Consider the following 5777-nt stretch of genomic DNA (forward strand, 5'->3'; position numbering starts at 1 on the left):
TTGATGACGAACTGACTATATCAGTGGACACTCGTCACGATGAGTAAATATAATTCTAGTATAAAGGAGAGTTCAGTCTTGGCTTACAAAGTGGAGCATTTGACCAAGATTAGACGAATCGAAGGAAAAAGAGAAAGGACTATTTCGTCTTTTTCATCGGATTTGTTAAGCTTCTATTACTAGGTCCATAGTCCCCGATTCGGCTCTGATAAAGGCGGATAAGAACTTTCGTATAGAATGAGACAAGTTTTACAAAAATTGTCAAAAAGGTAATTTTGTCTTCCTCTCTTCCCCTCGGAAATTCGTTTCCATTCTTAGTAAAATAAGAGCGAGATTTGAAACACCACGTTTCTCATCTAGTGAGATAAAGACTATGCCCACTCATCTTTCTTATTCGTCTCGGAGATTACGTTTCGGAAGACTAAGGTGTCATCCTCGAGTCCTTCATCAAGACGACGCAAGGAGTACGCGATTGGTTTAGGAGCGTTCTGTAGCTGAACCGAAAATCAATGTAAGTATTCGTTTTTCGCTCAAATCGGTTGCTTGATAAATATGCTCTCGTGAATTAAATTAATTAAACATAACTAGATCTTGTTAATTATAACCATAATTTAATTAGCTTATGATCAGCATAATTAATTATTTTTCCGCATTAATATGGTTATATGGTAGAATCATCTCCAACGAGTGGTATCAGAACGATTGTTCGTGTCTGATACGCACTTGATTCCCCAACACTTCCGACACTCCACCGCTGGAGCATGCCTGGCCTTTTTTGGCCCCGACGTCGAAGTAATCCTACAAGTCAGACGCGAGTTGCTCCGCTGCGGCCTTCTCTGCAATAAGTCGAGCAACCTCCTTCGCCAAAGAGTCGTGCTCACACTCCACCTAGGTGCATACAGCCTCTTTCGACGTGATCTGACCCTGAACGATGTTCACCTCATCTGTCCGGGTGTCCAATTGGCGTCGAAGGTCGCGCACCTCGCTCCAAAAGAAATCTGTTGATCGAGTCTCCTCTTAGAGAGCTTAACGCTCTATATTCAACTCTCTCGCCATCCTCTCCACCGCCGACTAGGCGCAATCACACCAACCTTGGACGACTCCTAGTTCCATGTGAGTCTCTTGAAGCTGCTCGCGAATACTCGCGAACTCCGTCCTTGAGTGGGAACCCCACTTGGCGCTAAGACTTTGGTTGAGCAAGCTCCTCCTAGGTGAGTCCCATGTGCCGAATGAGATCGTGTAGAATCTTCTCGCGCCAGGTCACATGTGCAAGCACCTAAAGCAATCAGAATAACAAGTTAAGAAAAAAGAAACCATCATGAAAAGATGCGATAAGGAAAACGGAGGAAACTTATCCTCTGGACATTAGAGACACCATTGCGAAAGAACTCCACATCGTTACCCGACACGATGCCCTTCCACACCTTCAAAGGCGACTCCTGAAGGCCTTAAGAACACTCTCCTTTGACCTCTAAGGCCTCTTCCTCAATCATCAAGTTCGCGCTGTGAGTCCGAGAACGAGTCAGTACTGCCAATGCCCTTGAATCTCGAGATGAACTCGCCAAGGGCGCCCGAGCCCTAACCCTAGACGAGGAACCTGCAAATACAGGGAAGGTCAGGACTCTGAGAAAATGACGTTAAAGTAACAAAACAAAAGGTGAAAGTACCTGGTAAACTGGCACTCATGGGAAACGATGCAGCGCGAGGGACTTCCTTGCTCGCGGAACGTTCTCAGGATCGGCAGAGAAAGATGGGAACCACCCAATCAACGCCATCAACTCTGGCGAACGAAATTGCTAGCCCACCTTTCGTGCATCCGACATGCCTTGGATCTCATCCACAAAGTCGAGACTATCTGCTCATGTGTAGGCAAAGAAGTCAACTAGAGGACCAAATTGGAAGGGCACCGCTCTATAGGCCTCAATCGCGGCCCACACCTACAACTACATGTTAGTGGTCTTAGTGTCTGTAATCAGCTTAGTGTTATGGTGATCACGAGCCATGTGAAAGCCAAGTAGCTCCAGTGCTGGAAAGACTACGAAAAGATTACGGAAGTCATCCACAGTCATGACCGCTCGGTCTGGCAATGCCACTCCATACGGAACATCGCGACCAATCGTTAAAATTCTGGGCTCGTCTGACAGGCATGCACCCCCAATCGCACGAGGAACTGCTGAACAATGGGCCAAAAAGGCAAAGGCAGCCCACACTGAAGGCTCGCCACAGCCACCGCGGGAAATCCACGCCGCGGAAGAAACGATCGATTTCTCCCCAATGGATGGAGAAGTGCCACAGACGTTGGAATGAAGTATGCCTCCCTGAGACATACATATGCTCTATAGGTGATCGAGCTCGAAGCATCGATCTCCAAGTAGTTGAACTATGTTATGACTTGATCCTCCTGTGCTCGGGTACGTAGGCAGCTCATAAGTAGCATAATCACACCCTCATTCACCCTCTTATATCCTAAGAGAACACCTCAGACCGGAGGAACCACAACTCGAGACTTTCGAGTTTTCACACTTGGCTCGGGTGCGGCCACTTGGTCCGGCCTTGGGTCGAACTTCCCAAAACTTTAAATCGTTGTTCATTTTCGTGCGACAACATCTAGCTTTAAATTTTTTGGCTAAGTCCCGATCGGATCTAATTTTAAATTTTTTTTGGCTAAATCCAATATTTAAAGTCCGATCAGATTTAACTTTCAATATTTCGATAAGTTCGATATTTAAGTTCCTATCAGATCTAATTTTAAAATGTTTGGCTAAGTCCAATATTTAAGTTTCATACATATTTAATTTTCAAATTTTGGTTATGTACAATTTTCAAGTTGAGATACCGAGCAAAACAGAAAGCATAAAATAGTTACAAAAGATTAAAGTACCGAGCAAGGCTCGAGCATCCAAAAAGATATAAAAGATCCGACCACACATCGATTGTATGATACCCAAACGGGTTATGTGAATAAAAAATAATTGAAAAATAAAAGATCTGATCATGGATCAATTGTTCAAAACCCTCTAGGGTTAATATAAGAAACAATAAGGGAGGTCCGCACAACATGTGGTCTTCACACAGCCATCATATCCTCGGCCTGCTCTGTCATGCCCTTGGTGCTCTGCTCAGTCGCGTCCTCGGTCGACTCCAAGTCATCGTCTAAATCCGTAGTTTTCAAATTAGGATTCTTCAGACCAAAGAGCTTGACCGCGTCATTTATCCCGGCATTATAGAGGTCATCCCGCATGTTGCGGTAGTTTTTGGAGGCCTTATACGCCTCCACAACCTCCAAACGAGCAGCGATGCACGCTACCTCGAGATCGGCGCGATGCTTCGCCGCCTTTGACTGAACCTTCTCTACCTCGGACCTTGCGGCATCTCGCTCTTTGATATAGCAATCATTCCGCTTCTTCATCGAGGTAAGCTCATCCCCTACGGTGCCGATCAAGCTTACTACGCTGGGTAGAGCCTGCGAAACGCAAAGATATAAGAAAACAATAGAATGAATCTAAAAAAATCAACAAAAACTTCTCTACCTCGGACCTTGCGGCATCTCGCTCTTTGATATAGCAATCATTTCGCTTCTTCAGCGAGATAAGCTCAGCCCCTACGGTGCCGATCAAGCTTACTACGCTAGGTAGAGCCTGTGACACGTAAAGATAAAACAAAGCAATAGAATGAATCTACAAAAATCAACAAAGGAAAGATATGTAATGAGCTAGTGGTCTCCACGACCAACACCAGGTGGTCGACTAGCACCTTAGCCTGCATGGACCCAACATCATCAGGAGTCTCTCCTTCCTGAGCCGCGGTCTTGCTGGAAGTCACATGCTTGACAGCGCGTTGGCACTTAAGATTGACCGAGACGTCGGCGGGGGCGGTTCTGTTGCTTCCCATTTCTGCAAGAGACCAGGTAAAACTCACTTAATTAATGATGCTAGTAGAATGATAGTCAAAATATAGAATAAGACTTACTAAAACATGACTTACTTGAGTAAGTTTAGTGGTAGTAGTCATCAGGAAATCTGGGTTCGCCAACACATAGGTAGATCGCTCGACCTCTGAAAGATCAAAGATCTGAGATCGGTCTGGTATTTCCTGCTCGTCGTGATGACGTAAAGGACCTGAAATAAAATAAATTGAAGCGTTAAGTAAAATAGCAAATAAGATAGATGAATAGGTAGTTAGGATCTAAGCCGCACCAAGTTCAGAGAACTCGGCAGCTATCGGACACTAGTCAAACGCGAAGTCACCCTCTACCCAAAAGAAGTAGTCCTTCCATTTTTTTTTGCTGGTCGGGAGACGCATGAGTATCTTCTCGGACTCATGATGAGAACGGGCATAGTAAATGTCGTCCTGGTCAGGAGCCGACTTAAAGCTATAAAACTTGGAAAAGTCCTCCATAGTCGGAGGAAAATTATAAAACTTGGCCCACAAGGTAGTCATCCTAGCAAAAAATTTGTAGACGTTGGGAATAAGCTGGGTCGGGCCGCATCCCAGGTCAGAGACAAATTGGGAGATAATCGGATGCATCGGTAAACCTCTGATTGCGCTCATAATAGCCTTGTTAAACGCGAGCTTCCAAGGAGGAGAATCCCATTCCCGTTCATGCTCTTCAGAGCTGACACAGTAATTCCTTCAGGGAAATTGAACTCCTTGTATAGGCCTTCGATGTACTTATCTGTGACCCAAGAAGTCCAATGCGAGGCCGAGAATAGGCCCTTTTTACGTTAAAAAACTTCGTCCTCAGAATCATCAGCAGTGATATTAACGCCAAACGTCTGCCCGCTGGTCCGGGGCTGCTCAGACCCATGAACTAATTCCAAATCACCTTTGACCTCCATAGTCGGAGGATCGGCAAGTCCCTATTCCGAGCCCAAATGGGCCTCGATTTTCTCCACGGTCGTAGACGCGCTAGACTCCATGGCATTTCTTCCCTGCAATAAAGCAATGAAAGATAAAAAAAAAAATCATATCCTTAAACTTCTTATTCATGAGCTCAGGGTGGATGGGAGGCCGATGATATACTTTGGACAAAGCGATTGCGAACACTGGACGGTCCCAGCCTATCTCGAGCACAAGATACCAATCGGTGTCCCGAAAAAAGGGAACGTCAAGCCCAGAGGGGATAATGACATCCTCGGGATCCGATTCTATCCTTCTTATCACTCGAGGGCCAATTCTCAGATCCAGTCTCGAAAAACCCCCATTCCCTAACAGACCAGTCAAAAACTGCAAACCCTAAGAACAAGAGCACTGAAAGAGTTCTGAGAATCATCGCGACCAGAGATCCTTTTCTCAAAATTTACAAAGAAGAAGAAACATGCATCATGAAAAAAATCATAAAATGAAAGATAAAGGGGACTTGCCCAAAAAGATTGAGAGCGAAGACGCTTGAAAATCAAAGGTTTCACCGAAAAAGTCGCATGGAAAGTTGGAGAAAAAAAGAAAAGAAATTCTAAAATTGGAAAATAAAACGCTAAAAAACCCGATAGAAACTTTATATTCTCAAAACGGAGGATCAAGATGAAGTGTATCAAAGAAGCTTCTTAAATCCAATGGCTGAGGTGAAAGGTCGCAACGTTTCAAATAAAACGGCGCTGCATAAATAACCTCAACCTAAAAGGCTCTGAGAATATTCCTTCTCGGCCAGTACAGTGAAAACTAAATAGTAAAAGTGTACGAGGTATAATTGAACCGAAGATCATATCATATTAGTTCCTTACCATTTTTACTATAAGACTCAGAAACGGGAAGGGTGTTGTTAGTAATATGATTTGCAC

Source organism: Urtica dioica, chromosome 2 (genome assembly GCF_054948205.1).
Source record: "Urtica dioica subsp. dioica isolate 48M chromosome 2, U.dioica_male_clone48M_v1_H2, whole genome shotgun sequence".
NCBI lineage: Eukaryota > Viridiplantae > Streptophyta > Magnoliopsida > Rosales > Urticaceae > Urtica > Urtica dioica.